This window comes from Heterocephalus glaber, unplaced genomic scaffold (assembly GCF_053883595.1).
Source record: "Heterocephalus glaber isolate CG9 unplaced genomic scaffold, H.glaber_assembly_v1.0 deba00001610, whole genome shotgun sequence".
Lineage (NCBI taxonomy): Eukaryota > Metazoa > Chordata > Mammalia > Rodentia > Bathyergidae > Heterocephalus > Heterocephalus glaber.
Window position 1 is genome coordinate 17527884 of NW_028258381.1, and position 27416 is coordinate 17555299.

The 27416-nt window shown below is 39.2% G+C and overlaps 1 protein-coding gene across 1 annotated transcript in view; it reads right to left on the reverse strand.

Annotated features, from left to right (window-relative positions):
* Positions 1-27416, reverse strand: part of Galnt17 (polypeptide N-acetylgalactosaminyltransferase 17) — a 488817-nt gene that overhangs the window by 287727 nt on the left and 173674 nt on the right. The window lies entirely within an intron of this gene.

Sequence of the window (27416 nt, forward strand, 5' to 3'; positions counted from 1 at the left end):
CAGCTATAATTAATAGTAAAATATAAGAGTTTTCATATCTATGTGCCAAATAATATAGCAACCAAGTCTAGGGGATGCAAGAAGTCATAGCCAGAACCCACAAAACGACATAACACCCCAATCTTAGCACAAGCAAATCAAAAAGACAATGAGTGAAAATATAAAATTTCATTTAATCATCAAGACAGTTTTGTGGAGATACATTAAACTTTCCTCTCAGAAAATAGACAATGTATCTTCTCAACTTCAAAGGAGAAGTTGAAAAAAGACTCACAAAAGAAACATCAGTACTTTCATAAAACAATTCTGAACAACCCCAAGCACAGTGCAATGAAATTTAAATTATTAATATTTTAAAAACACTATCTGTTTGAAAAAATTTAAAAACCTATACAAATCTTTGTTGACAAGGAAAATACCAATATCAAATAATTTTTAAAAAATAGTGAAAAATCACAAATAATAATCAGTGGGAAACTTCTAAGCAGTAAAAAGATAACTATTCAAAGCCTTAACAATTGTTAGCAATAAAAAGTACTAGGGCTGCATTACGAACTTGGAAGCCAAAAGCAAAAGTAAACCACAAGTAAAGCAGAAATGAATCCATTAGAGCAAGGGTCCCTATCCCAGGCCCAGGACTGGTCTGTGGCCTATTAGGAACCGGGCTGCCCAGAAGAGGGTGAGGAGCAAGAGAGCAAAACTGCATCTGTGTTTCCAGTCTCTCCCCATCACTGGCATCACCACCTGAGCTCTGCCTCATAGCAGATCACCAGAGCATCAGATTCGCACAGAAGTGTGGACCCTGCTATGCACAGGCATAGGCTCTAGTGTGTCATCATACTGACCCCCACCCCTCTCAATCCAGGAAAAACTGTCTTCCTGTCTCCTGCAAAACCATTCCCTGGTGTCAAAAAGGTCAGGGATCACTGCATTAGAGGATAGAAGAATACAAGATCTAATCAGTAAATCAAATTCTGTTTCTTAGAAAGTAATCAACAAGACAACAAGTAATCAACAAGAGGAGAAAGCACAAATATATAAAATAAGGAAGCAAAGAAGGAAATAGTCACTGAAACAAAATAACTTTTTTACAAAAGAGAAAGACTAATTTATAGATCTCTATGCCTACATGATAGCCTACAGGAAATGGATAATTTCCCAGGAAAACACAGTTTACCAAAGCTGACTTTATTGAAGATAGAAACTTTAAAAAGACCTATTTCCCTGGGAAAAATAAAGAGAAATTATCACTTTAAAGAAAAAACCCAGAATAACTGGAAAGGAAACTTCCTAATTATTTTTATAATGTGCTGATAACTAAACTTCTTAAAATCAGTATAAAGAAAGAAAGGGGGAAAGAATGAGAATGAATGCATGATAAATATTGATGCAATAGTTTAGCTCTTGAAAATGTGGGCAAGGGCTTTCAGAACAGAACCCCAATAGTATGAGAAATAATAATAAGAGACAAAGCTCTTCACTAAGAAGCCACTGGAAAATCAACTACATTCCACCATGACCTCAAGCTTGCAAAGGAACAAAACTGTAAATGAAGTGTTCCAGACTTGGACTGAACACCAAGCTGCCAGGTATTTAACTCACAGGGAAGGAATCAACAGTTTTTCAGGGTTGTTTTAAAAGTTAAATGAGCTACCTAGGAGCAGTGGTGTAAACCTGTAATTCTTGCACTTGGGAGGCTTCTGAGGCAGGAGGAATCACAAGTTTGAGTCCTGCCTGGGTAACACAGCAAGAGCCTCTCAAGACTTCATGTGGGCCGAGGAAGTGAACCTTCCTGGCCACTGTACCACCACCCCCAGAAGCAAGGAGGTGAGCCACACGGGCACCAGCAGCACACATCCCTCCCCACATCCACCCCCCCAAAGTAAGAAGACAAAGAAGCCTCAAAACCAGACTCCCAGATCATCTAAAGCAACCCCAAAGGGAAACCAGATGGAAAAATCTGATACTCAACAATCTGGACTCCCTGAACTGTCAACAAAAGAGGATCTGGAAAAAATGAAACCAGAAATAATTTCTCACATAACAGCAGAGATTGTGCCTATAGTGCAAGACATGATTAATAAGTCTAGAGAGGACACAGATAAAAAAACAGAGGAGCTGAGGAACATGATGGAATCTCAACATAGGAAACAAATGGAATCCAGAAAACAGATGCAAACAGATTTCCAGGAGATTATAAACTCCACTGAGAGTTCACGAAGCAGAATGAGCCAATGTGAGGACAGGATTTCAGATATAGAAGATAAGATTGCAATCAATGACGAGGAAAAGAAAATTTTCTTTAAAATAGTAAAGGACCATGAGAAATCAATCCAGCAGCTGCTAGATGATGCAAATAAGAATAACGTAAGACTGAACAGACTCAATAAAGAAACAGTAGCGAGTGTAGATGTCATAAAAAAACTTTTCACATAAGCAATGGCAGAAAACTTCCCAAGGAGAGGAAAAGAACTTGACATACAGATAAGTGAGACATATAGGACTCCAACTAGCCATGATCAAAAAAAATCTACACATAGGCATATAATAGTTAAGATTCCAGAAACCCAACAGAAGAACAATATTCTACAAGCAGTTAGAGAAAATAAACAAATCACATACAAAGGAAAGCCCCTCAGAATCCAAGCAGACTTCTCAACACAAACCATCAAGGCAAGAAGAACTTGGAGTGATGTATTTCAAGCCCTAAAGGAAAACAGCCTCCATCCCGGACTGATGTACCCTGCAAAACTATCTTTCAAAATTGATGGAGAAATAAGATATTTTCATGACAAAAGAGCACCTTAGGAACTTCATCAATACTGAACCAGCACTCCAAAAAATTTTAGACAATACACTAGGAAAAGACAATGGGGATCACAACTGCAGGAAGCCCAGCAGAATGAATCCATCAGGCAAGATAAGACATGAAACGCAATGCGGTAGAATCCAACAGAAAGAAAAAGCCACAATGATGATAAGTCAATATGTATCTGTTATAACCATCAATGTTAACGGTCTCAATTCACCAATCAAAAGAAATAGACTGGCAGAATAGGTCAAGAAGCAAGATCCAGCAATATGCTGCATACAAGAAACACACTTACTTCAAAAAGAAACTCACAGACTGAAGGTTAAAGGGTGGAAAACAATACTCCATGTGACAGGCACTTGAAAAAAAGCAGAAGCAGCTATCCTCTTTGCAGATCAAGTGGATTTCAAAGTTACACTGTTTAAGAGAGATAAAGGACATTACATCCTTGTAAAGGGAACAAGCCAAGAGGAAGAGATGACAATCATAAACATATATGCACCAAATACTAGTGCACCCAACTATATAAAACAAATACTAATGGACATGAAAAATCAAATAAGCACTAATACAACAGTAGTGGGGGACCTCAACACTCCACTGCCACAAATAGATAGATCAACTAGACAAAAAATAAGCAACAAAATACTAGAACTCAATCGAACTCTTGAACAAATGAACTTAACAGATGTTTACAGAGTGTTCCACTCCACAAAATCAGAATACACATTCTTTTCAGCTGTACACGGGTCAATCTCCAAAATGGACCACATACTCACTCACAGAACATGTTTAAGTAAGTGTAAAGGAATTTAGGTTATCCCCTTTATATTTTCAGACCATAGTGCAATGAAATTGGAGAGTAATAGCAAAATAAATTGCAAGAATTTCATAAGCACATGGAAATTGAACAACACACTTCTGAATAACCAATGGGTCACAGAGGAAATTAAAGAAGAAATCAGAGAGTTCCTTCAATTAAATGACAATGACAGTAAAACATATCAGAATCTATGGGACACAATGAAAGCAGTCTTAGGAGGGAAATTCATAGCAATGAATACTCATATTAGGAAAACAGAGAGAGCCCAATTAAACAACCTGATATGGAACCTTAAGCTTCTAGAAAAAGAAGAACAGGACAAACCCAAAGCTCTTACAAGGGAGGAAATTATAAAGATCAGAGCAGAAATAAATCCAAAGAGACTAAAAGAATGATACAAAAATATCAATGAAGCCAAGAGTTGGTTCTTTGAAAGAATAAACAAAATTGACAAACCCTTAGCTGATCTTATCAGAAAAAGGAAAGATAAGTCCCAAATCCATGCAATTAGGAATGAAAAGGATGAAATTACAACAGACCCAGCAGAAATCCAGGGGATCATCAATACCTACTTCCAGAACCTATACACCAATAAGATGGAAAACACAGAAGTGGACAGATTCCTAGATAAGTATGAGTTACCAAAGTTGAACAAAGAAGACCTAAAAATTCTAAACAACTCAATATCAATCAATGAAATTGAAAATGTAATTAAAACCTTACCAACTAAGAAAAGCCCAGGTCCTGAAGACTTCACTGCTGAATTCGACAAGACATTTAGAGAGGAACTACTGCCAGTACTGTTTAAACTCTTCAGTGAAATTGAAAGGGGAACAATACTCCTGAAATCATTCCTGGAAGCATCACCTGGATCCCCAAAGCAGAGAAAGACCCAACCAAAAAAGAGAACTATAGGCCAATCTCACTAATGAACATAGATGCAAAAATCCTTAATAAGATACTGGCAAATAGAATGCAGAAGATCATCAAGAAGATCATGCACCCTGACCAAGTAGGATTCATTCCAGGGATGCACGGATGGTTCAACACATGCAAATCAACCAATGTAATACACTATATCAATAGAGCCAAGGACAAAAACCATATGATCATCTCAACAGATGCAAAAAAAGCATTCAACAAAATCCAAAACACACTTATTATTAAAAACCCTATAAAAATTGGAATAGACAGTCTCTACCTCAATCTGATAAAATCCATCTATGAAAAACCAACAGCCAATATCATACTAAATGATCAAAAACTGAAATCCTCCACACTAAAATCAGGAACAAGACAAGGATGTCCACTATCACCAATCTTGTTCAATATAGTCTTGGAAACATTAGCCACAGCAATTAGACAAAAGAAAGAAATAAGACAGGAAACAAAGAAGTCAAATTGTCATTATTTGCAGATGACATTGATACTGTATATAGAAGACCCCAAGAACTCCACCAACAGTCTTCTAGACGTAATAACCAAATTCAGTAAGGTAGCTGGATACAAGGTCAACACACAAAAATCAATAGCTTTCCTCTACACAAATAAGAGACTCATTGAGAGAGAAACAGGGAAAAATATTCCTTTCACAATAGCATCCAAAAAACTGAAATACTGAGGAATCGACCTAACAAAAGAAATCAAAGACCTCTTCTCTGAAAACTACAGCACTCTGAAAAGAGAGACTGAAGACGATATCAGAAAATGGAAAGATATCCCTTGCTCCTGGGAAGGAAGAATCAACATAGTGAAAATGGCCATACTTCCAAAAACTGCTACATAGATTCAATGCAATCCTAATTGAAATTCCAGTATCATACTTCACGGACCTTGAGAACACAATCCAAAAATTCATTTGGAACAAGAAGAGATCTAGAATAGCAAAAGCAATTCTGGGCAACAGAGACATGGCAGGGGGTATCACAACCCCCAACTTGAAACTGTAATACAAAGCCACTGTAATAAAAACAGTATGGTACTGGCAAAAAAACAGATCTGAAGACCAGTAGAACATATTAGAAGATGCAGAAACAACTCCAGACACACTCAGCCACCTCAACGTTGACAAAGGATCTAAACACCCTCACTGGAGAAAAGATATCCTCTTTAATAAATGGTGCTGGAAAAATTGGGTTTCAACTTGCCAGAGATTAAAACTAGATCTATATCTCTTACCATGCAGTAAACTAAAATAAAAATGGATTAAAGATCTACATATTAAAACAGAAACACTGAACCAAAGACATTGGTGTAGGAAAAGATTTTATGAATAAAATCTCAGTTGCCCGTGAACCAGCACAATCAACAAGTGGGATCTCTTCTTACTAAAAAGCTTCTGCACAGCAAGAGAAACCACCAACAGTGTGAAAAGACAACCCACAATGTGGGAAAAAATTTTCACCAGCTGTCCTTCTGACAAAGGTCTACTATCTACAATCTATAAAGAACTTAAAAAAAATCAGACCTCCCAAATTTAAAAACCCAATCCAAAAAAGGGCATCTGAAATGCACAGACATTTCTCAGACAAAGAAGTAGAAAAATGGCAAATCAGCATATGAAAAAATGTTCAACATCACTGGTCATTCGAGAGATGCAAATGAAAACAACACTGAGATTCCACCTCACTCCAGAAAGAATGGCTGTTCTCATGAAATCAACCAATAACAAATGCTGTTGGGGTTGTGTGGAAAGAGGAACATTGCTCCATTGCTGGTGGGAGCGTAGACTGGTGCAACCACTATGGAAATCAATATGGAGATACCTCAAAGAACTGGGACTGGAAGTCCCATTTGACCCAGCTATTCCCCGGCTGGGTATCTTCCCTAAAGAATTAAAAGAATGAAAAAAAAGAAAAGAATCATAACACAGTGCTATATGTGCACCCATGTTCATAGTAGCACAGTTTGTAATAGCTAAAAATTGGAAACAGCTCAATTCCCCATCAAGTGGAGACTGAATAAAGAAAATGTGGTTTTTTTAATAAAATGCAGTACTACTTAGCCATAAAAAAGAGAAATTAGAAACATTTATAGCTAAATGGATGCACATTGAGGCAATACTCTTAAGTGAAATAAATAGGACACACATCTGTAAATACCGAATAGTTTCTCTAGTGTGAGAAACTGAAAGTATAAATAAGCACTAAAAGGTATAATAGATAACGTGAAATAGGAAGAAAAGGGGCAAAGAGGAAGAGATAAGGGGAGGGGTAGGGGAAAGGAAAAAAGGAAATGGAATATGAGAAAATGAAAAAATGGAAACAAAGTCTTTGTAAATAGGGAGGGATGGAGGGGTTGAAGGGAGGGCAGGGGAATGGGGAAAAAATAAGAACCAAGAGAGATTATGTAAAGGTGCAAATTTCCAATGATGAATGTCATTATATTGTATACCTAAAATACACCAAGAAAATTAATTTTAAAAAAGAAATAATACTAAGAATTAACAAATGGGATACGTCAAACTTAAAAGCTTCTGGTACAGCAAAGGAAATAACCAACAGGGTGATGAGACAACCTACAGAATGGGAAAAAAAATTTGCCAGTAATTCTTTGGACAGCGGACTAAAGTCTAGTAATATATACAAACTCAAAAAAAATAGAACCTCCCCCAATGAAAGACCCAATAAAAAATGGGCACACAAAATGAATAAACACTTCTCCGAAGTACAAATGGCCAATAAACACATGAAAAGCTGTTCAGCATCATTGGCCATTAAAGAAATGCAAATTAAAACTACACTGAGATTCTGTCTTGTTCCAAAAAGAATTACCAACATCAAGAAATCAAATAACAACAAATGGTGGCCAGGCTGTGGTGATAAAGGAACCCTTTTACCTTGCGGTTGAGAATGTAAACTTGTACAAACATTATGGACATCAGTATGGAGATTCCTCAAAAAAACTAAAACTAGGGGTTCCACTTGACCCAGTTACTCTCCTTCTAGGTATCTTCTGAAGAGTTAAAATTATCAATTACAGTAATACACATATATCTATGTTTATAGTAGCAAATTTATAATGGCTAAATCTTGGAAACCATCTACGTATATGCTCATCAATAGATAAGTGGACAAAGAAATGTGATGTTTACACAATGGTGTACCACTCTGCCTAAAGATAAACTTGAGGTATTTGTAGGTAAATGGATGCACCTTGAGACCATAATATTAAGTGAAATAAGTCAGACACACAAGGTTAAATATCTCATGGTTTCTCTTATACCAGAAACTCCAAAAGAAAGAAAAAACTAAAAGATAGATAAAGAGGAAGTAGGGAGATCTTTTCCCAATGGATGAGGAAGCCAGAGATGGAGGTGGGAAAGGGAATGGAGTGGGAGGGGAGAGGGAAAAAAGAATTCTTAACATGGAAATAAAGTTTTTGCAAATGGGAAAAGAAGCAAAAGTTGGAAGGAGCAGGGAAAAATGGGAGGGGTAGGGGAAGAAAAAAAAGAATTGGGTTGTGCTGTGTACCTGTGCCAGCTTCCCATGGTGTGGTCATTATGTACCACAAACATGTACTGATACAAAATAAAATAAATTTAAAATTTTAAAGGCTTTAAATAAAATACTGATGAACAAGACCCAAAGTCACAACAAGAAAACAATACTCCTGACCTACATGAATACAGTTCAGGGATATAACTGAGTTTGACATTAGGAAATCTAATTGTATCAACAGACACAGGGAGGAAAAACATCCTTGTATATCTATCTATATTTGTATAGATACGGAAAATATTTAACAAGTTTGATAGCATCAATATTCATCCTAGTTTTAAAAACTCAAAAGATAGGAATTTATTCTTCTTTTTTTCCCTTCCCTTCCCTCCCTCCCTCCTTTTTCTCTACAGAGACTGGGTCTCACTATGCAGTCCAGGCTTCTCTCCAACTCACAATCCTCCTCCATCAGCCTACCAAGTGCTGGGATTATAGATGTGCACCATCATGCCCGCCTCATACTTTCTTACTACAGTGAACAACCATTCTATAGTCACAAGACCAGCATCTTACTTAAGGAAAACACTAGCGGCATTTCCATCTCTACAAATACAACGCTGTCCCCAGGGGTATTAGGAAACATGGCTGACTACCCTAGTGATAACACTAATCAACACCACCAGAGCCCAGACAAACAGACCCCATGTGTCCAGCTAAGAGACCCTGATTACAAACCCAACCCCAGTTCTGTAGCAGTCCTGCCACTGAAGCACATTCTAAATCAAATCTGAGGAAATATCAGACAGAGCCCCATGGGCAGCATTTTACGAAATAATTGAACCATAGTGTTCAAAAAACGTCAACGTCACGAAAGACAAACAAAGATTAACAGGCTGTTTCAAAACAAGAAGTCATGACAAATAAACCTAAAACACGAGCCAGGACTTTCTAAAGGACATTGCTGCGACAACTGCTGAGGAGTGGAGAAGACGGTATCATCATGCTGAGGTGTGGCTGTGGAAGAAAACATCTTCGCTCTCGGGATCCACACACTGGGGTACCCAGAAGCAAAGCAGGTATCAGGGCTCTGACTTATTCTCAAATAATTCAGGGAAAAATAGTTCAATATGGAGAGAGCTAAATGGGATAAAATGGTAACATTTAAGGTATCTGGTTAAAGGGGACACAGAATTGTTTTGCATTACTCTTAATTTTTCAGTAAGCCTGAAGTATATCAAAATGAAATTTTCAAAAGAAATAATAGTGACAATAATAAGGATTTCCTCTGACATACTGCCAAAGCTGTCAGCTACAACCCCATGCTACTTCTCCCTTTTGCAATAAAATTCAAAAGGAGAAGTCAGTTTGCATTCTCATTTCCTCTCTTCCATTCATTCCCTAACCAACTCCCATCAGGGCTGAAGATCCCTGTTGAGATCATCCGTGAACTTCAGGCTGCCAATCCACTGTGCAACGCTAGGAACAGCTGGTTTCTTTGGGAACCACATCCTCTTTTGGCTTCCATGTCCCTGTCTTCCCCAGATTTCTTTTTGCTTTATTCATTATTCCTTCTCTACATCTTTTGTTGACTTTCTCTCCTCTTCCCATGATGTAAATTTTGGGCTGAGAAAGCAATGAGCCTCATCTCTAGCTTGCTTTCTTTAATGGCTTCAGCTTTGCCATGCACACTGGTGCAGGTCTGTAGTCCCAGGACTCTAGGAGGTTGAGGCGGGAGAACTGCATGTTTGAATCCAGCCTGAGTCTTCCTGCTATCTGCAACTGCTATCTGGCATCCTTGGCATCCTCGGCTTGTAGACGTGTCACCCTCTCTTCATGTGGCCCTCTTCCCTCTGTCTGTCTCTGTCTCTGCTTCTCCTCTTCTTCCAAGTCACTACTCATCTTGGATTTAGGACCCACCTTGATCCAGTGTAACCCCATTGTACTAATTCATCCATGAAAACCCTATTTCCACACAAGGTAAACTTCTAAGTCCTGATGGACTTGAACTCAGGGGAGGGGGTCACTGACCCCAGGTTGTTTCAATACCCAGTGAACGATCCAATTCCTCCTATCCTTCCATCCCCTCCAAACCATCTGCCAGGTCTCCTGGCAGCTCCTAAATGAAGTCACCCCCATTCCAACCTGGGGTCTGCTGAGCAAGCACTGTGCTTCCTTTCCAGAGAGTTGTCTCTACGTGGCTGCTCACCCTCAGCTCTACTTCCTAAGTGCATCTTTTCTGAAGTGCGCCCTCACTTCCAGCTACTCTACGTATTAGCACCTGTTTATTTTCCTTCAAAGCACTTGCCACAATCTATGATTATCTTATGTTCAGTTTCTTTTTTCCAGTTTATTATCTGTCTCCTGCTATAACCCTGACATCTAACATAGTGCCTGACTCATTGGAGCCTACTGTTGAGTATTTACTGAGTTAATGAATAAAATCAAATGAATACAGGGCTGTATCATACACAATCTGTTATACCTTCCGTAGTATCTGCACATGGCTTTCTTTATAGCCCTGGACAATGTTTGCTGAAATCAACTAATTAATACATTGTAGCTGGGCTTGGTGATACACATTCTAGGAGCACTCTAGGAGGCTGAGGCAAGAGGATCACAAGTTTGAGTCCAATCTGGAAACTAAGCAAGACTCTGTCTTCAAAAAAAATGGAAAGAGCTAGGCATGTAGCTCAGTGATAGAGTGCTCCTGAATTTGATCCTCAGTACTGTAAAATATATATATATATTTATATATATATACACACTGGTATATATATACTTTATATATATTTATTATATATTTATATATATACACTTTATATATATACTTTATATATATATACATATATATATATATATATAGCGATTTTCTCCATGCCACAGTTGATATTTGCCCAAGAATTCTACTGATGAGTTTGTAAAAAAGAAACTATAGCTCTCATTCTGCAACCAAGGTTCCACATACTGACTTAGGATTATCTGTCTAGCATGGCACAGTCGAGGACTCTGCAGACTTCTGATTACTGGGTACTGCTCAAGCAGACCCGTCTGCAAGGTGGGACTAGATTCGGCACGGTGAAGCTAAGCCGTGGTTTATTTAACTTCCTCAAGGTCAGTGTACGAATAGGGCCATGGATCTAAACATTCACTTGTGTCCATGCACACTGGAGAGCTTCAGAGAGCTCAATATTTTTAGCAAGGGTCACGTGTGCTGCCCCATACAGGGGCATAATCGCCATTACTTCATCATCACGACACCTACCAGTAAAGGGATTTTCAAGGAATTATCATCTGCAGTACATCTACTTGAAGCAATTTTGAATTTATTTATTCAATTGAATTATTTATGCTCTTCATAACGAAACGCAAGTTGGAACAGCACCGGTTCCAACCTGTCTCCTTTTGCTTTCATTTGATTTGCTGCCTATGACTATTTTTATGCAAATGAGGCTATGATGACATTAAACATTTTCTGATTTTCCACGAACAAATATGTTCTCTCCATATGCCCCAGTCTTCTTTTTCTTGCATCCATCCTCAAAGCTCTGCTGCCTGATCAGAATGTCTTCTAAATTAACTAAAAGAACACACCATCTGTAATGCTGATGAGCCTCTCTCTTTCTGCAGCCTACATGCTGCGCTCCCCTTACTACCTGAACTCAGTCCATTCTGCCCCTTCCACTGGAAGCCTGATTTATACCCCCAGCTCTCCCAGCGCTGTAAATCTCAATGCACTGGGACGCTGTCCCTCTCACTGCCACTTCCAGAATGTTTACTGGACACACAGACCAAGAACAACCAACATCTCCACATGTAAAAAGGCACTTGCAAAGACACTGGCTTCTACTGATTATTCTCAGGGCAGAGAAATGAATGTTAGCAGGAAGGTATTTCACTTAAGTATCCACTGAACAAATCAGAGCAGAATTCCACAGGCTGCCTGAATGAGGCTTCTATACACAAGCTTGAGCTTTCTGGTAGAGGTGTGTGTGTGTGTGTGTGTGTAATGGCTTTTTAATGCCGAGTGCACAACTAGAGCATCCTGTAGTGCAATATTCAGGCAGGAGAATCCTCTAAAAACACAGGTTGTGGGTTCCAAGTCTACCATCCCCAAGCACAGGCAGTATGAGGATTTTTGAGTATGACATGAGTCTCCTTCCAGTTTTCAACCGCCTACAATCCTTACATCAAACACCGAAGTCTACAGAAGCAAGAACAGCCGTGGCTGAACTCCCAATACTGGTTTGATGTCAGCTAATAAATCAAGTGCTCCATTTCCCAGAGTCAGATCTGCATCTGGGAAATGTGAATTGGAAACTCAATGACCCTAGGGGTTATAAACAGGCCACAGAGCAAAGCCATTTGCATAAATAGGGCAAGACTGACATTGGTTCCTATCCACTGCTTTCAAGTTCCCTATGCAAGAAACTGAAACATCCAGAAAGCTCTCTAGAACTGAAATGGAAGGGAAACTTTATTGCAACACATTTAGCTGGGGATCTTTTCAGGTCTCAATAAAAGATCAAATTAACTTTGCCAATTCATAAACTTTTGGGCAGCTTGGTTGGCTCTGCCCCCAAAAGTGAGAATACTTTCTTAAAAATCAGCTAGGTCAGCAAGGTACAGTGGCACATGACTGTAATCCCGGTATGCTAGGAGGCTGAGGCAGGAGGATGACAAGTTTGAGCCAGGCCTGGGCAATTTAGTGACTTAGCAAGATCATGTCTCAAAAATAAGAAAGGTTGGGCAGAGCTTAGGACAAAAGCCCTGTGTTCAATCCCCAATACGGCAAAGAAAAGTTAGCTAAGTCTTTGACCTCCAGCATGTTTATGAGGCCACTTCCCATGCAAACAGCATCTCTGATTTATATTCGTTTTCCTCCTGTAAGTCTCTACATTAAAATACCAAGTGTTGCCAACTGTATCATAGGGTATTGTGAAATCCTAAGAAGAAAATAATTCAAACTGAATTTGATTTCTATTCATTTCCATCTATTAAAGAAACAGATGCACTCTGGAATATGAGATGGGAAGGAACAAGTGAAAAGAGAAGGAAATGACATGAAATAAACCAACAATAAAATGCAGCTGCTTCCTGGGATCCACAGGGCATCGGCTCTAGGAACTCCCAAGGACATCGAAGCCCATAAATACTCTGATCCTTACTTTAAATGATGTCATGTTTGTGTGTTACCTATGTACTTCCTCCTGTATACTTTAAATCACCGCTCGGCTACTTATGACACCCAATGCAATGGTGAATCCTGCATAAATAGATGTCATGTTATACTGCTTAGTAATGAGGAGGGAAGTCTGTAAACATTCAATTCAATACAAAGGCAATTTTTTGATGTTTTTGAACTGAAGTTCGCCAAATCCAGAATGAAAAGACAACTTCCCCCAAATTCTCAACTGTCCTGCCTGATTTCTCATGTTCTCATCCACCTACCTCCACTTACACAGATTCTCAGAAAAAGCTTGGGTCCCGGGATGCTCAAAATTTTCAAATATGAATTGTGTTAGTGACTTTTCTCTCACTGCTGAGACAAAATACTCAACAATCAGAGTTAAATGGGAAAGGGTTTACTTGCTCATAGTTAGTAGAGAGGTTTCAGTCCATAATCGACTGGCTCCAAGGCAGGGTGGCTTAGCAGAGGGGCATTACAGAGAAGAAAGAGTTTGTGCTGGACCGAAGGTAGCCAAGCAATAAGGGACCTTAACAGCGTCTTTCTGTCCCTTTTATCTTATCCAGACTACAGGGATTAGGGCAGTGCCAAACCAATCAGTAGACTGGTTTAGTAATCACACGCCCTTAATCCCGGCATCACACTCTAGATCCAGCCACCTCTGAAAAACCCTCCTATGACTGCAGGAGGCTTTGGGGGGACATCTAGACACAGCCATAACATGAATCATTTGGGGTCTTGTTAAACAAGCAGATTTTCAGGCCCTGCTCTGGTCTATGAAAACTGTCTCAGGGCCCAGGGCTTGATAGTTTGAAGCAGCAGCCTTGGAGATCAGATGTGAGTTGTTCAGGTCCAGAAACATCCCAGGCTCCCTGGTTCTCCACTGTGTAAGTGAGACGCTGGAGATGCCCGGAAGTTTGTGAACAAACTGTTTTACTGTTTTACTGCAGATGCTTGGGCCTCACTTGTTCCCGGAGAGTCTGATTTTGTTGCTGCAGGGTGGAGCCTGGACACCCCTAGACCAGCGTAGTCTCCCCTAGACACTCCAGTGGGCAATGAGCCTAAGAACCAGGCTTGGGCTTTTCCATGAGCCTCTGGTATAGGAAGTCTTGGGGCGGGCAGGACTGGGGGTCCTAAGAGGGGACCCACATTTCACTTTTGCAACTTCTGAGGCTTTTTGCCTCTAGAGCATGACAGTGACAGGTTTCATTCAGGAGCATGTGGTGAGGTAACAAAGGCTTCTCTCTCTGCTGCCCAAACGCCAACACAACCTGGGAGAGGAGGCAGCAGATTCCCTCCCGACTGTTCCCGGTGCTGGCCCCTGAGTCACACTAGAGCAGCTCCTGGGAGTCTCACAAACCCAGATTTCCTGGGGACAAAGGAGTCCTACAAGCAGCATTCACCCTCCCAGAGCCTCCACTGCCACAGAGGTTCTCAAAGTTAGGAATGAGGGCTGGAGATTTAGCTCAGTGGCGCTGCACCTGCCTTGCAAGTGCTAGGTCCTGAGTTCAGTGTGGGGCGGGGTCGGGGGGGGGGCAGATAGCTACTCAAGGAATGAACTCACAGACTGCAGGCCCAGCTCCCTCCCCTTTTTAACAAGCTCAGAAGACCTCCATTGAGAAACATGACTCCAAAATGTGCTCTTTATTCCCAGTACCCTGGGAGGCTGAGGTAGAAAGGTCTCAAGTTTGAGCCCAGCTTGGGCAACTTAATGACTTAGCAAAACCCTGTCTTAAAATTTTTTTAAAAATTAGAAAGGGCAGAGGAGGTAGCTCAGCATGTAGGCCCTGAGTGCAATTCGCAGTACCACATTAAATAAGTAAGTATACAAAATATAATCTGTTATGCATTTCGAACATAACGTTTTAAATGTATCAGTAGCACTGTAAGACTAACGTCTCTCTTGGCGATAAATGTAACATGGTATCTATTATTTATTAGTGGAGGTCTGTAGTACATAGTGATTATACTTTTGTGTATAGCGTTGTTCCATGTACAGAACACATCTTAATTCCTTTTTTCATCCCCTTTCCCTCCCCTTCCTCTTTCTCCCTCCATCCCTTGATCTTCTTTCCATTTGAGAAAGTTCTATCTCCCCTATTTCCTATTTTCTTGTATTTTGCTATTAGAATTTGGGGTTCTCATATAAGAGAAATCCTGCAATAATTAAGTTGGTGTGTTGGATTTATTTCACTTAACATTATGGTCTCAAGGTGCATCGATTTTCCAAAGATGACTCAAGTTTATCCTTCTTTATGGCAGAGTAGTACTTCATTGCATATAAATACCAGATTTTTTTTTTTGGTACCAGGGATCAAACTTGGGTCCTTGGGCTTGCACAGCAGGGGGCGGAACCACTGAGCTAAATCCCCGGCCCTAATGCCACATTTTTTAATCCATTCATTTGTTAATGGACATATTGAAAGAAAAAGAGACATGAAATAAAAATGCAGTAGTTCTAAACAAGTATGGTCTTTAAATAATAACAATTGGGGCCAGGAATTTAGCTCAGTGGTTCTGCCGCCTGCCTTGAAAGCGCAAGGACCTGAGTTTGATCCCAGGTACCCAAAATAAATAAATAAATAAATAACAATGTATCAACACTGGTTACTTAATTGTAACAAAGGCAGCACACAAGAACAAGATATTAATTCAAGAGGAAGCTGGGTCTGGGAATTTACAGAAATGCTCTGAACTCTTACATCACTTTTTTGGTAAATCTAAAACTGTTATAAATAAAAATTTTATTTAAATAAAAAACGTACCTTTTAATATTCAGTTCTTTTCATGGGAAAAATTATTTCAATGTGAGCAAAATTATTTCAATCTGTGAAAAAAGTAAAAACGCATTCTACTATCTTCGGTGCAACTACTATTGGTAATAATGGTAAAGCAGAAGCAGAAGGTAGCTGACCACTTCCCGCCATCATTTACAAAGTCCTGCTTGTCCCCAAAATACCTGGGTGTCTGAGCCTCCGTGATCTGTTCTGGTGAGCCTGGAGCTGTGCTTTCCAATCCAGACCCCCAAGAGCCCCAGGAAGGGACACCAGGCACTCACCACAGCCTCAGCATGTGTCTTGGGCCACATCCATCTTTGATGTCTGTGCTGACCCAGAGCTATGCAAAGCCCCTTGCCCTAGTCTTGTTTTCCGTATTAGCACAATAAACACAGAAACCATATGGTACCACCTGTTTCCATGTGGTTCGTTTCCTGTGTCTGAAGCTTGGTCCCAGTGCCACGGTGCTGAGGTAGTGGAACGCTTAAGGGAGGGGACCAGGTGGAAGGTAACGATGTTATGCAGGCATCATCTCTGTGTTAATCCCGGAAGGAGTTACTTCTAGGAGACTCCGCCATTATGAAGGAGCCCCAAATCACTCCAGCATCCTGTCTCACCGTGTGATCTCCCAGTTCTGCAGGGAGCACTTTCCCTTGCTGCTTCCCTGCTGTGTTATGAAGAGGTCACAAGGTCCTCACCAGAAGCTGAGTAGATGGGGCTCTCAGTCTTGGACTTTCTATCTCCAAGTGTGAGGCTGATAAACTTCTCTATAAAGTACCCAGCCTAGAGTATTTTGTTATAGCAACAGATAACTGACCCATACATAACATTTTAGGAACATATTTTTCTAAAAAGTCTCATTTAAAGATAAGAGGCATATAAGTAGTGAAAGGTTTTAAAAAATAATTGCAACTCACATTTTGATCAGACATCAATGAATATATAAGAGCCTAGCTGAATGCCTAGAATATTAGTGAACAGAGTCCACATATAATAATTTATTATCAATATGACAGTTCCACGAAGGAGGTATCATTACCTTACCATTTTACATATGAGGAAATTGAGCTCAGAGAGTTAAATTATTTAGCCAAAGTCAAAGAGCTAGGAAGAGACAAATCTAAGCTTGGAATTCAGATTTCTACATATATGTTCTTTTTTCCTACCCAGTGCTTATGATTGAACCCACAGCCTTTGCAAGGTCCTATATCCCTACCCCTGTTTTATTTGTTATTTTGAGGCAGAGTCTTGCTAAATCATTATGTTGCTCAGGCTGGGCTTAAATTTGTGATCCTCATACCTTGGCCTCCCAGACCACTGGATTACAGGTGTGAGCACTCTGGCTTCCAAGTCCATGCTCTTGACCTTCATGTGAAACTCTCTTTTATTTAGGTTTTCGAGTGTCCCAGGTGTCTCGTGAGACCTAGAGAACCCATCAAAATGTGACCAACATTCTGCCATAAAGACTTTAGGCCCTGTATCACCCCCACATTTTAAATGAGTGGGGACCCTGCTTTCCATATCTCCTTCTGCATCACCCTTCCATCCCAATGCTGGGTGTGGACCAGTTTTAGTAAATGAAGTTCCTTCTAATTAGGCCTCTGGGTAAAATAAATTCTATGGTAAGACATTTCCTACACCTAATAATGTTAAACAACGTTTTGCTGAATTAGTGAAGAAATAAAGACGGTAGCAGCTCTATCCCACTAGGTACCAGGAGGCCACATGGACAAGTTAAGCAGATTCAAAACACAGGCCCTCTGTATTAAAATTCTGTAGCTGGAAAACTTGAAAAGGAGTAAGAAAAGAAAATGAAAGTAAAATGAACACACACACACACACACACACACACACACACACACACACACACATTCCCCAAAGAAATTATCCTCTTTCTCTAAGATACAACATTTCTTTTCTCTCTGGCAAGGCCACCACAAAGAACAAGGTTCCCTTCTACAGCTGTGAAAGGTTAGGCAAGACTGTTCCCAAAGAGGCAGCATAGCTGGGGCGGACACTCACAGATCCTGAAGTCTCACCCAGTGGTGGGCTGGCCTCGGGGCTCCACACTGGCCGTGTGACCTCAGGCAGGTGGCATAACCTCCCCATGCCCTCCACTCTGCCTCATTTATAAAACAGGGATGGTAACAACTACTTCAGAGAGTGGTTAAATTTAAATGAGATCAATAAAACATGCAGCACAGTGACAAAAACATAAAAGGCAGTCAATAAAAGGAAATAATTACTGTGGCTGGTGATTCAGAGACACCTCTGACCATGAACTGTTTTATTGTTCCAACCAACAAGTTTTCATTGGACAGACACCCTCTGAGCCCACATCTGTGAGAGAGAAAGCCTAATCTGGGAGTCTTGACCTTCATCAGGGGGCTTGAACTCTATTTGCAAAGCAACCTGTGAGACACAGGGTATCCATGGCCAGAGGAATGATTCAGATTTTTAAAAAGCTCATCACTGTTACAGTGACAATAATCAGACCCATCCATTTCACCAGGGAGGGAAATTTGAGTTGGGTGTGACCAATAAGTAGATTCATCCCACTAAATTATAACACTGTAACCCACATATGCACACAACTCACATATGGATTCATGTAAAATGATCCTTGCACTTGGTTGGTACCCAAATATCCCAGACTCAGTTCTCCTCCCCCAGAGCCCAACATGAATCCATTCACTGGACATAACACGAAGATGATCCACAGATGTCTTACGATGTCCATTTCCAAAGCAGACGTTGCTGGGATACAATGGGTTAGAGTTTGCCGCAATAAAGGAAAGAAGAGAATTTCGGAGTGAAGCAAAATGAATTCCAAACAAACCTGGCATCTGGATTTATAAGCAGGAGGCCAAAGGAGAAATTGAAGATAACAGCAGTAGAAACTGCCCATAAATCATGTACATGGTCTGAGAGGAAGAAGCATGCTGTAAAATGTGTACAGGGATCTCAACGTTGGCTTTAATAAGCAGACACAGGTTTCTGTGCTCCAGGTGGTCCCTCCCTCATATTAGGAGATAATTGGGCAAGCAGATAATTAATATGCCACTCGATGATATAGAATGGTATGTATCAGCAAGGGCAAAGAGTGATGGTTATAAAGTCATGCCTGGATTCCAGTGTCACCAAATGTTTCCAGTTCACTCACACACATATAGTCAAATAATAAAGAGGTGAGAGGTTCATGCCATCTAGTTACCATGAGCAAACTACACTACGGGGACCCTCAGATGAGCAGAACTGCTAGCCTCCTCACAAAACATGAACCACTGCAAAAGTCTCTCTCCTGATTAACGAAATCACTTCCACTCCATCACCCAAGCTAGAAACTTCCCCGCACACCCATTCTGGCCACATCCAATTAAACTGCCTCATTTTGCCGGTTCTCGGGAAGTTTTTCTTGAATCCAACCCTTTTGCTTCATCCTTGCTTAGTGTTTTACAGAGAAACAATTTCCAAAATGTAGCATGATAATAATAAAATGCTTGTTGTGTTATTAGAAGCCCCTCCTTCTCCCCCTATATAGGTTTCAATAAATGTTGCCTGATTGGAAAAGGGAGTTACATTTAGCCTTCCTGATACCAACCCCTCTCTCCACTAATCTATCTCTGTATTTCTTCCACAGTTATCATTACCTTAAAAAATGAGGTAGGATCATAACAGTAATAATATCTTGCCTCCTTCACTGGCATTGCATGACAATGATAAAGTCCCCACCCCAACACAGGGCTGGAATATGAAGCATTTCACAATCTGACCATTTCCCCGTGTTAACTTTTCCTCACAGTTTACTTTGGAAGCTATGCTCTAGCCAAAAGCTTTCTAGTTTCCCTAATTCCCAAATCCAAGAACTTTTCCAGTTGCCTGAGTTAGAGAATGCATGGAATTACAATTTCTTTCTTCAAGAGATTTTCCCTTCTTCTTAAGAATTGTTTTGCTTTTTCACAGGTTTAGCTACCTACTACTTTCTCTTTCTCTCTTTAGAGCAAAAATTCTTGCTCATACTTAAAATCAGTCAATCCCCATAAAATACCAATGAGATTCTGCACAAAATATAGGAAAAACCATCCTGAAATTCATACAGAACAACAAAAAAACCCTGAGTGACCAAATCTCAAGCACACTACAGAGCCACAGTAACTACAGTAACACGTTGCTAGCACAGAAACTGAATATAGACCAGTGGAACAGAACAGAGAATGAGAAATAAATGCACACAGCTACAAGCAATGAATTGCAAAAAGGTGCCAAAAATACATATTGGTGAAAAGGCAGCCTCTTCAATACAATAAATGGAAATGGGAAAACTAGACATTATATGAATGAAACCACACCCCTATCTCTCCTCATATACAAAAACCAACTCAAAGTGGATCAAAGATCAAAATGTAAAATATGAAACTACTAAAAGAAAACAGGAGAAATACCTCAAGACATTGATATAGACAATCATTTTACAAGATCCAAAAATACAAGCAACAAAAGCAAAAGTAGACCAATGGAATCATGTCAAATTAGGAATCTTTCATACAGCAAAGGAAACAACCCAGTGAAGAGACAACTTGCAAAATGGAAAATACTCACAAACTATTCATTCAACAAAGGATTAGCATTCAGAACACACAAGGAACTCAAACTGAACAACAAAAAACAAATGATACAATTAAAAATGGGTAAATTATTTGAACAGACATTTCTCAAAAGAGGATATACAAATAGTCAATGAGTATGTGAAAAGTTCTCAGTATCATTAATCATCAGAGAACTGTAAATCAGAACCACAATGAGGTATCCTATCAGCCCAGTTAGAATGGCAATATTCAAAAAGTCAAAAAATAACAAATACCGGGTGATGTGGAGAAAGGGGAAATCTTATACCTTGTTGCTGGAAAGGTAAATTAAAACAGTCATTTTTGGAGAACATTGCAGAGATTCTGCAAAAAAACAAAAGTAGAACTACCACATGGTCTAGCTAGCCCACTAGGGTATACTGTATATCCAGAGAACTGAAATCAGTATATGGAAAAGATGCCCGCACCCTTATGTTGATAACATCGTTATTCATAGTAGCCAAGATATGGAGTCAACTAAGGTGTTCACTGACAGATAAATGAATAAAGAAATTGTGATACAAGTATACTGGCATATATGTGTAATCCCAGCACTCCGAGAAGCTGAGGCAGGAGGACTGCAAATTCAAGCCCAGCCTGAACACCTTAGTGACTTAGTAACCCTGTCTCAAAATAAAATAAAATAAAATAAAATAAAATAAAATAAAATAAAATTTTAAAAGGCTGGGGAGGTAGTTCAGTGGATAGGTCCCTGGGTTCAACTTCAGCATAAAAAAAAGGAAAAAAGTGGTTTATGTACACGATGAAATATTATTCATCAATTAAAAAAAAGAATGAGATCATTTTATAGGATGAATGTAACCAGAGAACATCTTAAATGAAATAAGCCAGACACAGGAGGAAAAATATAGCATGTTCTCAATCATATGTGCAAACTAAAAGAAGCTGATCTCATAGAAATAGAAAATAGAAGAGTAGTTACCAGAGGCTAAGAAAGAAGGGGAGAGGGTGGCTAGAGAGAAGCTGGAAACTCGTACCAAAATGTAATTAAATAGGAGGAATACATTATCATGCTCCAAAGCATAATAACATGATGATAGTTTAGCACAGTTTATTATATTTTTCATAAAGAACAAGGAGTATGAAAGCTCCCAACACAAAGAAATGATAAATGTTTAAGACAGTAGAAAATGCGAATTATTCTGATTTGATCATTATACATTGTATACATGTATCAAATGTATCACCCTGTACCCTATAAATATGTACGATTATTGCGTCCATTGAGTAAGTAAATGAATAAGCTGCAATGGGAAATAAAGATGGAGGTCACCTCTGTGCAGTGTTCTGCCTCTTCCAGAACTGCTCATTGGCTTATCTTTGTTTCAAAGCCCTCTGGAAGTGGCTCAAAGAATTTTTAAATAGCCACCTGCCCCCACTCCCTCTGATGTCCAGGGGCCAGGCAAGGCCACTCCTCTCTGTACAGCCAGCTGTAGTGCCTGAAGGACTGGAGACTTCAAGTAAGCATTTAAAAAAGTCAAACACACACACACACACACACACACACACACACACACAGAGAGAGAAAGAAAGAAAGGAAAGAGAAAAGAATAAAACTAAAGAAATAAACAAAAGAATGGCTCCAAGTGTCCAAAAACAAACAAAATTTTATATAAAAAGCATAAAATCCAATACATTTAGCACCTCTAAATAAGAGAAACAGTAGAGTTGTTTACAAAATTATTGTGAAAAGGCTGTTTTGCACAAAGACATACAGACATTTAAAGCAAAAGACACAAATCTGTACCATATTTCAAAATAAACTCTCAGTGGATGGAGGAGCGAAATATAAGAGAGTGATAGAAGAAAAGCACAAAACAAAATGGAATATTTATAAGTATTCTGAGGGATGATATCTTTCTCAGCTTTAAAGCAGTGCAGTGAGGAAATGAAAAGGGAAAGACACTTTGAGTCATACAAATTTAAAATATCTGTCCAGTGGGAAAATAAAGAATCACAGAATTAAAATAAAATGGAAAACAACATTTCAGAATCCATTTGCATGAAATATGACAAGCAAATGGTTAATCTCACTACTACCTAAAACTTCATTCATATTTATAAGAGAAACAATTTTCTCAAGTGTAAAATAGTAGTAAAACAACAGGAATTAAAGCAAGTTGAGGCTCTGTTTAAAACTGCAGAGAAGCTTGCCTACTTAAGTACTCTCAGAAACTTGTGAGAGCCATTTGGGGCTTAAAAACAAGATCCTGTTCATAGGGGCTAATTTCTCTGTAGGAAGAAAATACTTCTAGCCCCACACAGCCTTCTCCTCCATGTCTTTAGATTTCAAATGTCGCACACGCTACTTTTACAGGCAAGGTTCTTGCTGCTTTTTGATGGCAAGGATTCATTTCCAATTAAAAAGGCTAATTTGGTAACTTTTTCTGTGGCACTCAGAATTTACAATGGTGCCTTTGGTTACCATGTATGGCCAGTGGGTATGTGCTCAAATTTCTCTCAAATTCCACTTTCAAATGTATACAATGTACAGCTGCCAGTATAATGGAAAAAGGCTAATATGATCATGTCATTTCACCCAGTTCTCCAACTCTTTCTTCTACCATTCACTCCACCTGTCTTGCACTTAATTTTTGGCGTAGATTTGTATTTATAATTTAACTGAAATGTTATTTAGTAAGACAAAACATACACAGTCTGTATTGGTCAGTGCTTACTAGAGAAACAGATTTAATGCAAGATAAACAAATACATAAAAATTTATAAGATTGGCTTACAATGGCCGCACACAGAGTCAGGTGCAGAAGAGCGCAAAAGATCTGTCTGTACACTAAAGACTCAAAGAATCCAGTCGAAGGCCTGGAGCTCAATGCAGTGTCCTGTGCAAGTCTGTATCAGACGGCTGAAGGGTCTGCAGTGGAAGGCTGAAGGATCTATGCTGGAAGGCTGAAGGATCTATGCTGGAAGGCTAAAGAGCTCACACTGAAAGGCTGAAGAGCCTGTGCTGGAAGCCAGGAGATGATGTCCAAGGTAAAGGTGAAGACTGGTGTCCCGCTGAAAAAACAGAAGCGTGTCTTCCTTCTTCATTTCCCTTTTATATCATTCTGTTGACAAGCCTCCCTAGAATGGGTCTTCCACACCCAAAACTATGCTGATCCAATTTAGCTGGGTGTTTCTTACTCAAGTTGACACAATCAGTTAACTATCATACTGTCTCACAACACTTCGGTAACCTCCATGTTTTCAAATAATAATGATCATGTTACTATTTTCTGATGTGTAAGTTTTAGATATTGATTTTCTATTACAGAAGATGAAGATTTAATTTTCTTACACTATTCACACCACATATACTTCGCCTCCATCACCTTCCAATATAGTTATATGTTAACTTGTGCATAAATCAATGTGCAATATTTACATTTATATAATTATATCATGCAATATTATACATTTACATAGTTACATATAAGCTAAGCCACAGAGTATATGGAGCTGAAATTCCTTTCTTGGCATGCTTTTATCTGTACCAATTATCAGTAAATAATTGGTTTGGTTTTTCACAAGCTTAGCTTTCTGTGTCTATAAGTAAATAGTCCCAAACCTTCAGAAAAAATGTTCACCAAAATCTTCATGTAGTCAAAAACTAGGCAATCAAACAATTCAATGTGCTCCCCTGCCCAATTTTTCTGCAAAACGCACCTCCTAGAATGGTGAAATGGTTGGTCTCTTGACATGCCTCATAGCTGTCACCATGGAACATTCCTTTAGCATTTCTCTAGGATTTGCCTGCAGCATTCGCCTATCTGAACTTCCATTTCCTAGATGAGTGGCCACTGGCATGTAAGCCAAGTTGCCCCAGCAGCCAAACACTGGATAATACTTTTGTTTTGTTTTTTTCTAAACTAAAACCTCAATATTCAGGTTTAATTGTACTGTTGGGAGTTTGCAAATAGTAAGTAGGTTTTGAGTTGCAGTTTGGGCACTCAGTCTCTAAAATGTTCGCCATTAGTGTCCTAGGTTCTATTATTTCTTTCTTATATTACTTCTTTGTTCTACTGGAGCATACGCTTAAGTAGCTTTCTGAGAACACACTGCAAGGAAGATAAAATTGATGAGACCCTACATAATCTGCAATGCAATTACTTTGTGCTTGCTCCTGGCCCAAAGTATTCTATGACTGACCATAGAATTCTAAGCTGCAAATAATTCTTTTCTTTCAAAATTATTTAAGCACTGCTCTACTATCTTCTAATCATAAATGTTGCTACTGAGAAATCCAACACCAAGTATATATGATCAGCATTTTCCCTCTCAAAGCTTTTAGGGATTTTTCTTCATTCAAGGTGCTTTGAAATTTTACATTTAGATTTCTTGATGTGTGCTTAATGTTTTTCTTTTCATAAATTATGCAGTCAAAGGATGGGATCTTCTAATCTAAAATCTAACACCTTTCAATTCTGGAAATTTTTCTTGTGTGATTTGTTTGATGATTTTCTTCTCTGTGTTTAATTGCTGTTGTTGTTGTTGTTGTTCTCTCTGATATCCCTGATAGTGGATGTTGAGCCTACTGAGTTGATCTAATTCTTATTTGATCTTTCCTCTCTTGTTTTTCATCTCTCTCTTTTTTATTTTTCAAAAGATTTCCTCAATGTTATCATCCAACCTTTTAATGAATTATTTATTTCTACCTAAATTTTAACTTCCAAGATTTTTTATTCTCTTTATTAGTCACATAGTTATTTGTCCTTGTTTTGTGAGCAAAACAGAAACACTCCATGATTTCTCTAAGTCAATTATACTTTTAAAGTCTGTAATCTGTTTCCTCCAACTGCTTTCTTTCTGTTGCTGCTGCTGTTAAGGTATTTTATACCAGACTCCAGTGAACTGTCTAAGGCCCCTGGGCTGTTCCTTCTGATTTTACGACAGCTTTGTGTAGAAGGACAGAGTTTTACAAGAGGCACCCATATTGATAGAAAATTAGCAAAATTCAGTCATTTGGGGGTACCCTTAACTGTCAGATCTATGATGTTTTCCTTAAGCTTTTTTTCTTCTAATGAGGTCTTCAAACTCTTGCCTATAGGTGCCTGAGAGCCTGGAGGAATAATGAAGCTGGAAATGTCTCCATTAGGTCTGCAATTTCATTAGTCTCTGTCCTAATCTCCCTCTCTGAACTAAAGCCCAGAGTTCAGTGAGGAGAAAACCTCCCACATTGTGCTGGGGCAGAAGGCAGTCTCTGGCTATGCGAAGTTGAAAAACAAGTATATGTGGATATAACTATAACCCTTCCATTCAAATGCACCTCCCAGCCACTAGAAACACCTGGCATGTTCAGTTCCTATATCGCTGGAGTTCTGATTGAGCTACATTCTTCTGCTCCCACCATCTCTACTCGTCTCACACAGGTTAGGTCACAGTTTCCCCATGTTACGTTTGCTTGTTCTCTTTCCATTTTCCAATATTTTGTACGTGTTTCTTCCCTACCATCATCACCGACCCTGTTTAGTCTTGCCTTATGGGTTGCCATCCTCTCTGCTCCTTCATTAGCATTTCAGTTGTTGCAGAGGGAACCAAATGTAAGTGTTGAGTTTGCCTCATCATGGTGCACCACAAAGCAATTCTGAGCAATGGTTCCCTCCCAAGCACATCACACCCAAGTGCACTCTTGCTGCTTCCCTGCCTGTTCCACCCTTATCCCTCTCCTCTGTTTCCTAACCTTTGGCCATCTATCAAGATTTAGCTCAGGCATCCTCTCAAGCAGGAAACCCTTGGACCTTCCCTGCACATGCAGTGTGTATCTCATGCCTGACCCACACCATATCCATCACCTTCTGCCAAATGGCTCTGTTTCCTATCTGTCTCCTTCCCCAAGAAAGAGAAGTAAGTAGGCCAGGGCTGTGTCTCATCCACTGTTCTGTCTCTACTGTGAGGAAAACCACCCAACACAATAGGTGCCCATCAATATTCGTTCAACTGTCCCATTTCCAGTAAGTTGCATGGTGGAGACATTTTCATAAGAGAACAAAAAATAATATGGCCATGTTTATTTGCCAACATCCAAATAAGAAAAGCTAATCACAGAGCACTAGGAAATGAAAACAGCCAGATGTTTTTGAGAGCGCAAGTCGAAGAACACAAAATAGCTTACAATGGGGCTGATGTATATTTTCCCAGTGATTCAAAATGAATGTATGCTTATTAGGTGGAGAGGGAGATTTAACAGGTTTCTCAGCTAATGCTGCAATTTTAAATCCATTTAAGATAATTTTCTTTATCTTGAATTTATTTTTCTCAGTAACCAGGATACTTAACTGATTTGCACAAAATCCATTTGAAAAAGAAATAATCTACTCCAACCAAGGGCACACTCTAACTAGAAAAATAGCGACACTACAAGCCTAACAGAAAATCGAGAATTTGTTTGAGAGGCCAAAGTGGAGTTCTACTTAGAAAATAGGGACTCTTTGTCCAGCATCTAGGCTCCACATACAACCTTCTTTCTCTATTTCAAACAAAGAAAATAATTCCTAAAACAAAGAGTATAAAACAAAGACTTCCCATAAGCCAACCAAGATACACTCAAACTTTTTAAAAGGCAAGAATTTCAAACAACAAAAGTATAAGGTGAAACAATAACAAAATGTACCTTCTCACCTATCAACTTGGAAAAGCAGTTTTTAAATGCGAATACCCAGTATTGGGTCTAGTAAAATTCTAATAGGAGTATAAATTTCTATACATTCTTGAAAAAAAAAATTACATGTCTCTAGAGC